The sequence below is a fragment of the Mustela erminea genome, chromosome 9 (assembly GCF_009829155.1).
Source record: "Mustela erminea isolate mMusErm1 chromosome 9, mMusErm1.Pri, whole genome shotgun sequence".
Taxonomy (NCBI): Eukaryota; Metazoa; Chordata; class Mammalia; order Carnivora; family Mustelidae; genus Mustela; species Mustela erminea.
In genome coordinates, this window is record NC_045622.1 from 43179820 (window position 1) to 43191532 (window position 11713).

Sequence of the window (11713 nt, forward strand, 5' to 3'; positions counted from 1 at the left end):
GAAATTGGAGCTTCATCATGTACAGCTATTACAAGTTTTGGAAGACAGAAGAAAAAACAAAAGACATGTTTAAATTTTAGTTTGAATACGGTGCTCAAGGTGGAATGGAAGGATATGGAGAAGACAAACCAGCTAATGCATTCAGGTGACAGCCCAGAAATTAGGTGCTAAGGGTCTTGTTGCTTTAGTAACTGGGATAGAAATGGAAGTGAGGGGACATTTTTTAAATGCCCCCCTGCCCCCCGGAGAGGGACGCGTGACAGGATGTGGTGACTACCTGGATATGGTAGAAAGGAAGGGGGGATGGGGTCATCATTGAGCCTGATCATGACAGTATTTGTGGCAAACACAGTGGGTCTTGAATGCCTCTCCCTTAGAAAGGAGATTTCCAAACTAAAGGCTGCCCTTAATTTCAAGATTTTTCACCTGTTCTTGTCTTCCTTTCAAATAAGAACTGGGATTAGAAACCCATGGAAGTCAGTGACAAGGAGCTCATTCCTAACAAATAGCCAAAGCCAGGATGTTGAGAAAAGGTCACCATTTCTCACTTTGACAACCACCATCTTTCCATTTACCGTCTCGTCCATCCATTCACTTGTCCATCCATCCGTCCTTCCAGCCCAGAATCTGAGCACCTACTGAGGCCGAGCATTTTCCTGCTTTCTAAATATTCCATAATGACAGGCAGTTTGCTGCTCCCCAGGACTCACACAACTGCAATAGCAACTGTACTAAGTACAGAATGATCTCAAAATTTTTTTTATTACATTGATTGGTTCTGTTTCTTCATGGGGATAGCAGTAAATTGCTCTTTTAAATTTAGCTTTGAGACACTATAATTTCAGCTCTAAGTGCAGAAATTGAACTGCTTTTAAGGATAGCAAAATGATGGCAGTATCCTGGTGCTAAAATACAATGACCAGCAAAAATACAATGAACCATTTCATTGCACGATGGGAGCTACGTATCCACACTGAGAAGGGCAACAGGCTTTGTGAGCGCTGTACGTCAGCACACTCCCTGAGTGTCCCCTTTCTCTCTCTCAAGCAGGGATGATAATGCGTGCCCACTGTCTCACTGCCAGGGTTGATGGAAGGATCACGTGTTATAAGGTCTGGGAATGTGCCTTGTGAAATGTACTAATGTAAGGGAATATTATTTTGTCCTTACAGCTTTTGGGGGGGTGGAGAGGACTATTTGTCAAAAATGTTCCCTGAGTCTCTCTTAGAACTTTGCATTCTATTGGAAAAGGCAACAGTATTTATCCAGAAAATAGTTCCATTGACAGGTTAATTTTGTTGCTATCTAACTAAGTGACCCTGAGCTGAATGTTTAACCTTGCAGTTTCTTTATCCTTAAAAGAGAAATGATCATAATACATGTTCAGAAATACTCCAGAAGCTCTCACAGCTCCCCACCCACTCCCTAAATCCATCAGCCTGAAAAATACCAAGTCTCAGCAGCAGCACAGAGCCTTGTTTCCGCTTCAAGCTCCCAGGGGCTCCACCCTGACCTGGGATCCTACACCTTCTGCACACATCTCAGGAGACATCGGCCACATTTCTAAATGGTGCCTGTCATAGACTCTCTCCTGCTTCATCTCCCCTCACACTCTAGGCCCCTTGCGAAGTTGTCCCACTTGAACTTGTGGCTCTAGCGACTGGCCTGGTGCCTATGCAAAGCAGATGTTTAATGGCTGTTTGCTGCAGCGAGTGAGTAAAAGATGTGGAAGACAATGCTTTGCAGACTGGAGGAGAGTTAGCAATTAGTGATAATTCTGAATCTCATTTGTTAAATGTTACAATGTATGAGTGAATTTGTGCCCAAACAAAAATGAGTATAATAGCCCCACCCAGGAAGGACTGGAATTGTCCAGTCTCTATAACTCAGGGTTTCTCAGCCTGGGAGATTTTGCTTGTCACTTTTTGTTGACAAAACTGGAGGGGAATGCTACCAGTGTCTAGTGAAGAGGGGCCAGGGTTGTTGCAGCTAAACACACTACAAGTCACAGGACAGACCCACGATAAAGAACAATTTGGCCCAAAATGTTAGTTGCCAACATTGAGGAACACTACCCTAAGACCCTTTCCTCAATTAGAGGATAGGCTGTCTTTTTTTTTAAATTAATACATTCAGTTAGCTACTGTATAGTACATTAGTTTTGATGTAGTGGTCAATGAATCATTAGCTGCACATAACACCCAGTGCTCATCCTTAATACCCATCACTGGGCTCACCCATCCCCCCCCCTCCGAAACCCTCAGTTTGTTTCCTGGGTTCCATAGTCTCTCAGGGTTCATCTCCCTCTCTGATTTCTCCCCCTTTGGATTTCACTCCCTTCCCCTATAGTCCTCTGTGCTATTGCTTATGTTCCACTAATGAGTGAAACCATATGATAAGTGTCTTTCTCTGCTTGACTTATTTCACTGAGCATAATCCCCTCCAGTCCCATCCATGTTGATGCAAAACTTGGCTATTCATCCTTTCTGATGGCTGAGTAATATCCCATTGCATATACAGACCACATCTTCTTTATCCATTCGTCTATTGAAGGGCATCTTGGCTCTTTCCACAGTTTGGCGACCGTGGCCATTGCTGCTATGAACATTGGGGTGCATGTGTTCCTTCTTTTCACTACATCTGTATCTTTGGGGTAAATACCTAGTAGTACAATTGCTGGGTCATAGGGTAGGCTGTCTTTTAGATTGTGCTGGCGATTTGACATTTCATCAATCAGTTTGGCACTCATCATTCTTGGATTTCACAAAAGGGACTATGTGATTGTTCCACAGACAACAACTTTTACAAAATATGCTGAGGTTTGCTCAAGACAACACTAAGGAGAACTGTCGGCTTTCCGGGGTTTAGCATCCTACGGCAGACTGCCCTGGTTAGTCTTTGACTAGGGCTACAAACTCTGTCAAGAAATCTAAAGAAGAAGCTAGACTTAACTTCTTCTATGAGGAAATGTTCTTTCTAAAACACATTAACTGTTACAATGCTATCTTCTCAAGGACTATGATAGTATATCCATGGGAACAATCCTGGTTTCCAAGGGGGAGGCGGGATATAGATACAGAGATAGAGATAGATAGTAATAGTAGATACTTGAATAGTTGGTCTGTTTTTATTTTTTTTCAAAGTGACTTTTGTTTTCCTCTTAAGGTGAAAACGCTTCTTCTGACTTACCTAATGTCACGTCCCACCTCACTCCCCATTTCTGCTTCACAGTCACAGAGATCTTATCTTGATTTCCTTGAACATCTTACATTCGGGCTCACCCCTCTGTCAGGTGTTCCCATGGGTTGCCTGGTTAATTCCTACATCTGTCAGAGCTCAGCTCAAATTGCATCTCCTATAGATTGCTTGCTGTGGCCCCAGGCGAGACCCTCATCTTGGGCCCCAGCCATTCTCCCTCATTTTTATCATAACTGGGATTAAATCAATTCTCTATGTCCACTCTGTACCAGGAACTACTTCTGTCTTGCAGGTAAGCACTACATGCCGCTGGGATGCAATAAAAATTTGTTTACTTTAAAAAAAAAATAACTTTTGGGGCGCCTGGGTGGCTCAGTGGTTTAAAGCCTCTGCTTTCAGCTCAGGTGATGATCCCAGAGTCCTGGGATCGAGTCCCGCATCCGGCTCTCTCCTTGGTGGGGAGCCTGCTTCACTTCCTCTCTCTCTGCCTGCCTCTGCCTACTTGTGATCTCTCTCTGTCAAATAAATAAAATCTTTAAAAAAATAATAATAACTTTAGAGGTGTAGTCCCCATTTCAGAATTCAAACAATCTTAGGAAAAGAACACACAGAGATAATGTGAATTTAAAAAGTGAGGTTGAGTTGAGAACTAGGACTATAACTTGTCTTTTTCTACATCTCGTTATACCAGGGGATAAAGTCCTTTCTACAATTGGGGGGGGGAAGTTAACTGCTAAAAATATTAAGAAATGTATGGAAAGCTTTGTGAAAATGCTAAAAAAATCTATTGAGAGATCCAAAACATTTTGTAAATGAAGAAACTAAATAGCTCAAAAGTGTCAGTTCCCCCTTAATCAATTTATAGATCATTGTAATCCTGTTCAAAATCCCAGGAATATTTTTACTTATTATAATGATTCAGATAATCACCTGGACTACTTACAGCCTAAAATAGCTAAAAGAGTTTTGAAAACAATTCAAACAGAACTGACCTAGTAAATAATAAAACTTCCATTGATTTTTTTCAACATGGCACTACAATAGAAATCAAAGGAGAGAGCAATAGATTATAACAAATAATCAAAAACAGACCCAAGTGTATATTAAAACTTGGTAAGTGATAAAGAAATCATACAAACCAGTGAGAAAGGTCGATTAATTGACAAAAGGCAACATTGAACATTTTGGGGGAAAATCAAGTTACCTTACCTCTTCCCATATACCAAAATAAATTCTCGTGAGCTAAACATAAAAAATGAGTAAATTAATAATGAAAATAAAACAGAATATAAATGAATTCTTTATCACTTTTCTATGGATGTACACTTTCTGAGCTATAGGAGAAATCACAAAGGATATTTTTTACATGATTTTGACTAACTTATTAAATGCTTAGTATGTTCTAGACTTCATTCTCTGTGTTTTATTTACATATTGTTTGGTGAAAATTCATCACCCACCATGAGCTGGGTGCAATTAATATGCCCATTTTATAGAGGAGAAGGGTAAGGCAGAGAGCTGTTGAAGTATTTTGACCAAGATAACACAGCATGGAGGTGGCAGAGTCAGGATTCAAACCCAGGGATGCAAATATTAGAACCTGTGTTCATTACTGTGCTCTCTGGGATGCTATAAACTATAGATCTAAAGTAAAAATCATTAAAAAACCCATAAAGTAAAAAAAACTTAAACCTCCCATTAAGTAAAAGGCAAATAACAAATTAGGAGAAATATTTTCAAGAGGTAAGACCATAAATATATGTCTTTTACTTTAGTCCCTTCTTCTTACCCCACCCTCCCTACGTCAGTCATCATTGTATAAAGAACACTTACTCATGTGTGGGCAAGTGTGCATGTGTGGGGAATATAAAAAGTTTTCATGAAATAAGAAAGACAACACTCAAACAGGAAATAACAGGCAATCACATGATCTGAAACTTCAGGCAGGCTTAGAAATGGCTTTTAAACAAAATGCATTTAATCTAACTAGTAACCAACTAATAGCGAAAAAAAACTATCAACATGTTAGTGCCTGTCAAATCAGAAAATATTTGCTGATAAATTAGTATAAGTTTTCTGGAAGCAATCAGCTTATAAATATCAAGAATATATTAAAATGTCCAATTTTTAAAAATTTAAGGTATTTCTAAATTCTCTTAGCCACTGATTTTCTGAGACATAACAAGTTTCAGAATAGTAAATTCCTGAAAACAGCAACAATGGAAGCAAATTGTTCTGAATATGCTAAGTGTACAATTGACTGGATAGGTGAGTCACGTGATTCCTACAGCATATGTTTCTGAACAACCCTATCATCATGAAATATTTAATAATGTTGGAAAATGTCCCCAATAGAAAATCAATTAAAATGCAACAGTATTCATCCTATAGAGAACTGGCAGATATTTTAAGGAAGACTAATAACAGCCAGAATGAACCTTAAGTTGCTGCCTCTTTCAAGCTGTGCCTAAAACCCTCATGACAAGAGAGCTTGGATGGCTGACAGAGCTAGGGTTGGCATCCGTTAGAGCTTTTCCATATCAGCTCAGCTAATCGACTAGAATCCCGGTTAAGTGTGGGAAGCACTGGGGGAACCAGAAGGGGAAGGAAAAGGGAAGTGCTCCATCCCACCTAGGGACCAGACTGTCCATTCCCATTGCCACTGAGAATACCACTTAGACTGTAATGGAAAGACCTTAATGCTTTCCTCCACCTCCTCCCCCATCTCTTCTCCTCCTCTCCCTCCATCTTAGACTGAGTTCTTAAACAAAGAGATCCTAGTCTTGGATCTCTTTGCAAACAGCTTCCTGAGCATTGCCCTAAAATGGAAAGTAAAAGAGTGCTCAAAATTTCTAACAGGGCCTTGTTGCTAGGCAACCATTTCCTTTGTCTCTAAGTATATGGAATATGACATTGTTTGGAATGTGTTTTCAGGCCGCACCTTCATACAAAAGAACAAGGTTGGGGGCTAGGAAGGAGGTGAGGGAAGAGATGGTAGATAAAAACCTAGGCTGAACAATATAAACATACAATATGAGGGGAAGAAAAACCCAAAAGAACCCACCATGGACATTTCAACTCACCACCACCACATGGAGCCTGAAGCTGAACAATGGAACATTTTGTATTTGGGCACATTTTCTTTGGTGAAAAAAAGCATATGGTTATAAGCATATTCTTACCTTCATTATGATCTACAGATTTCCTCTCTATAGGAAAATTTAAAGGCATTTTTTATATCTTTCTATAGTCACATAAGAAGAAAGCAGGTAAAGAAATGCTGTACAGGTGGGTCTTCATTACCTACCTGCCTTTGTGACCTCGTTGGCCTAAAGATTGCCTATAAATAGGAACAGGCAGTGGTATCGATTGACCAGAACGAGTTCACAACTCACTTTCAACCCCATTCTCAAAAGTATCTTTTTTTTTTCAGGTTTCCCTTTCTTTTATTAAATGTTTTCATACATTTGATTTCCAGAGATGGTTGGATTGCCAAAAGTATCATTTTTTCTTGATTGAGGGCAAGGATTCTGATTGGGCAGCTTTTACAAAGAAATGGATTGTAGCAGGATATGAACAAGCATACACAGACTTCTCGCTCTGCTTGGGGGCTGGCCTGCTGTATTTAAAACTACTGTCGCTATCAGGGTCACACACAATTCAGGACTTGGACGTAGGGAGAATGGGGTGTAAAGGGCCATTCACCTTGCTATGTTCTAGAGTCTGGCCATCTGCAGCCTGAAAAAGAGAACTTCTCTTCCTGGTCCAGTTTACTCACCAGGGATTGCACTGGGTTTAGGGATCAAGGACTCGGTCAGCCCTGAAGATTTGCTTCGTCAGTCAATAGGACATTTTTTTCTATGCATACATTTCCCTTTAGGACCCTGTAGGCAGGGATGGCTGATTGAGGTCAGGAGTTAGGAATTCTCTGGCCAAAAGCATATCAACCTCATTATGGTTCACAACGTTGTCACTGGTGGAGAAATGGACTTGATGGGAATCCAAAGACTTAGCTTTCAACCCTGACTTTAACATAAATAAGTAGTCATATTTTGGATGGTTCTTTATACTCTTGGTGTCACATTTTCTATTATTTAAGGAATCCTACTTATAGAAACAGGTATAAAGCATACACTAGCAGTTTCAAAAATAATACAATATACAACGATTACCCAGTACTCTGATTCAGAAACAGAATATTCTGAACATGTGAAAAATGTCCCTGTGGCCCTCTATACCCTTGGCCCTGAGCATCTCCCTACTTTCCTTTTCCCTCAAGACCTCATCATTATCCTGACTTTTGTTTTAGACATCCTGCCACATTTTCGGTGATTTTATTTTTGAATGCTTTCAAACTTAAAGAAAATGGCAAGAATACTACAAGGAAATCTTGGATACATTTAACCCAGGTTCAATATTTGTTGACATTTTGTTCATTTGATTTATCATCTTATGTATGGACGAACCATCTGACAAAAGGTTGGACACACTTTCCTCATTGATTTCTCAATGTGCCTATTTCCTAAGGACAAGATCAGTGTGTGTTCCCTAAGCACAAAGACACTCTTTTATGTCATCAGATACAGTTACCCAAAACTGAGAGATTTAATATTGCCATAATATGCTTTCTAATCCATTTTTAGATCTTATCAATTGCCCCAATAGTAGTATGTCAGCCTTGGTCGCCCTAGTCCAGGATCCAACCCAGAATCACCCATTTCATTTATGTGTCACATCTCTTGGGTAATCATCTTTACTCTGGAATCATTTCTCAGTCCTTTTTCACCTTTCTTGACCTTGAGAGTTCTCAAGAGAGTGAACTATTATTTGGTAGAATACTCTCAATTTGGATTTATCATATGTTTTCATGGTTACATTTAAGTTAGGCATTTTTGTCAAGATAGCAGAAGAGTGACATTATATCCCCCACAGGATTTGCATAATGACAGTTGGTCCTGATGTTAGTGATGTTAACGTTATCACTTGATTTAGGCAACGCGTACCAGGTTTATCCAGTATAAATGTGCCATTTTCAATTGCTAATGGGTATTTTGTGAGGAAATAACTTGAGACCCTGTAATATCTTATTACCCATCAAACACTAACCTTCTACTTTTATGTCTCTCTTTGTTGAAATTCTGCTAACAGAAATTTTTTTCCTTTTTTCCCATTTATTTATTCATGTTTTATACTGGTATAACTCATGGATTTGTATTTCATTCAATGGTTAAAAATACATTTTTAATATTATGATTATTTATTTTGGGACCTAAATTGCCATAGATTTGGCCAATGAAGTTGCTATAACTTGTATCTGGTGTCCCTTTATAATGTTCTCATCATTCTTTGAATAATTCCATATTTTCTGACAAAATAGCATGTTTCAAGGTCAATTCATAATTTCCCTGCCTTAGTCCTGGGTCTGTCCATTTCCCTAAAGAATCTTGGTTCCTTTTAATAGAAAATGATATTTAGAAATCAAGATCTGGGCTGATGAGTAATGATGTACTGTACTGTGAGTAATGATGTTATACTCATTGATAGGCCATGCCTTTAGACCATCTTAATAAAATATCTAGGGAATATACATATATTTAAACACACACACAAGAATACTCTCAGTACATAATAGCGAGAAACCTGGCTTCCATTTTCTCAACACAATTACTCATTGGCTAAAACTTGGAAAACACAAAAAGTCATTTCAGCATTGGTATCCCATACCACAGCCCCACACAAACCTAGTAACTGCAGTTCAATATGATTTACATTATTTACTCGGATAAAATTTATGTTCAGTGAACAAAAATCTTAGATATAAAATTTCATGAGTGCTTTGGTGAGTGCTGTGAAGTGTGTAAACCTGGTGATTCACAGACCTGTACCCCTGGGGATAAAAATATATGTTTATAAAAAATAAAAAATTTTAAAAAAAAATTTCATGAGTTTTGACAAATGCATACATATGATTCACACTTCTGTTCATAATAGTACATAGAATACTTCCATAACTTCAAAAAATTTCTTCATGTCATTTCCCAAACACTCCTACCTTTTCAGAGTGTTCTGAACATTTTCAACTCTAAATTAATTGTACCTATTCTAGAACTTTAAATAATTAGAAGATAATTTTCTGTGGTATCTCCCAATCCTTGAACATGGTGTATCTTATTTTTATCTAGGTCTACTTAATTTCTCTTTGCAATGTTTAGTACTTTTCAGTGAATGGATATGTATCAAACATTTTGTTAGATTTATAGCCAAGTATTTTACATAAGTTCCTCTTTTAAGCTACTATGAATATTTTTATTTCATTTCCTAAAAGATTGCTGCTAGTCTATAAAACCACAGTTTTTGCACACTGACCTTCTATTCTGCAACCTTGCTAAATTCACTCATTAGTTCTGTTACTTCCTTTGCAGTTTCCTTAGCTCTTTTTGTAGAGACAATCACGTTTCCTGCAATAAGGATACTTGCACTTCTTTTTTTCCAAACTTAGTGATTTTTATTAGCTTTTCATGCTGCATTGCATTGTTAGAACTCCCAGTATCATGAACAATCAAAGTGTGAGAACAGAAACTACCTTGAACTAAAACAAAAAAAGTTGATAGTGGCTGTAGGCCTTTCATAAATAACTTTTGTCAAATTTAAGGTAGTTCTCTTCTTAGTGTAGAGTTTTTTTTTTTTGATTAATCAGTATAGACAGTTGTATTGATTATATATGTGTGTGTGTGTGTGTGTGTGTGTGTGTGTGTGTGTGACTGTGGGAATTGGAACTGATAAGAAAAAAGAGGAAAAGAGAAAAGGGTAAAATCATTCTTACCACTCAGTTGGAACTTTCATGATACTTCCATCTTTCAATTGATTCTTCTCTTACCTGAACTCAGATTGCCTTAGGAGTCCAAGCTTAATTGTTCTCTATTATGTGTGTGTTGATTTTGTCTTTACTTTCAAAGTAGAAAGAACCTTGAGGGCAGAAATACAAAGTTTTACTTCCTTGTACCCCCTCCTGCCCTTGTATTTAGCTGGACTCATAGGGATTGCCTGATCAGGTTCAGTATTGATTTTTGTGAGTAATAAAATACTAAAATTGTTGACTATTTTAGAGTTCTGTGTCTGAGATCTCATCTGCATCCACGATCTCAAAACCAGAGGTGTATGACTTGTAACTTGTAAGTGAAAATGGAACTCATTTAAAACAGAGCCAGAAATAGAATTTGGGTCCTCTGATCCTTCATCCACACCCCATCTCAGTGCACCAAGCTGGCTGATCTCCCTGGTTCCTCTCAAGACTATCTCTGATGCAGGCAGCCTCAAAATTGGGTCAGGTCATGGTGTACAGATATTAAGCCACCAGTGACCTCTTATCCTCCAACACCATGGTATCAGCCCACCAACAAGCTTGGTGCTGAAAATGACCAGTGGCCAAGCAGTATCTTTTCAGACATTCTGGAACTTGACACAGATTAGGTACTAGTTAGGTACCTGTGATTTTATGTTGTACCTGATTCCTGGGCTCTGTTGTAGATCCTCTCTGGTGTGGGTAACTCTTTCCAGAGAAGTGTCCTCCAAAGGTTCACAGTGGGCTGCAGTTAGGGTCACCATATTAGTTTCAGCTGCTGTACATGCTGCATCTCTGTTGCATTACTTGGTAGGGAGAATGGTCTGTACCATGTTCACATTAGACAGATGTCAGCTTCAGTGAGCAATCCTTAAGACCCCGTCACAGGAAAACAGAGATCAATGGAGGGCACTTGACTTCATTTACCATAATACTGAAGCTGGGTCTCTCCTTAGTTTTTCAATTTTATTTCCTGCCACTCTCTCCTTTGCAGGGTATGGTCCAGCAACTCCAAAATATTTGTCATTCCCTACACACAATACTTAGTTATTTTTGCCTCCATAGGCTCATGCTGTTCTCTCTACTGAGAATGTCAAGAACTCCTCCCCTCCCCTCCCCATCCTTCTCTCGCATACAGCTTTTCACCCGGCATCCAACCATTTCCCAGGTCTCTATTAAGCACTACCTGTGTGTCAGGTACTATGTGAGGTGCTGGAGATCTAGAGGGGAGTATCGTAAAGCTCCTGCCCTTCCAGAGCTCCCAGGGTGACATGGGGCTGACAGACAGGTAAATGAGCGTAGACAGCAAAGAAACTAGTAACAGTGATGGGGGGGGGCGGTGCTGTGAGGGCACAAAGAAGCATCACCTATCCTGGCCTTACTGGTCACTGAAGTCTTCCTGGTGGAAGTTATATAAGCTGAGACGGAAGGGATCTGGGTCTTAAGAGTTAGCCAGGCTGAAAAGAAGAAATATGAGAGCCAAGGCTGTAGAGTTTAGACTCTCATCTTCAAGACAGGGCCCAGCTGTTGTATCTTCCAGAAGACTTCACTGACCTGTCCCCAGAATGTCTGTTGTCTGCTGAATTTTCATCACTTCTTGTGCTGATTCCAGTTATGACACTTGTCATTCTCTGCCATTGTCACTCATGGGTCTCTTCTCCAGTAAGCTGGGAG

The 11713-nt window shown here is 39.2% G+C and overlaps 1 long non-coding RNA gene across 1 annotated transcript in view; it reads right to left on the minus strand.

The window, feature by feature from the left end:
- LOC116599640 overlaps positions 1-10915 on the minus strand; it is a 33320-nt gene extending 22405 nt beyond the window's left edge. The window contains exons 1-2 of the long non-coding RNA XR_004289435.1: positions 10703-10915; positions 10076-10164 (exon numbers count right to left, since the gene is read on the minus strand). This is a non-coding gene — a long non-coding RNA (uncharacterized LOC116599640). The remainder of the gene's footprint in view (positions 1-10075; positions 10165-10702) is intronic.
- Positions 10916-11713: the final 798 nt, after the last annotated feature.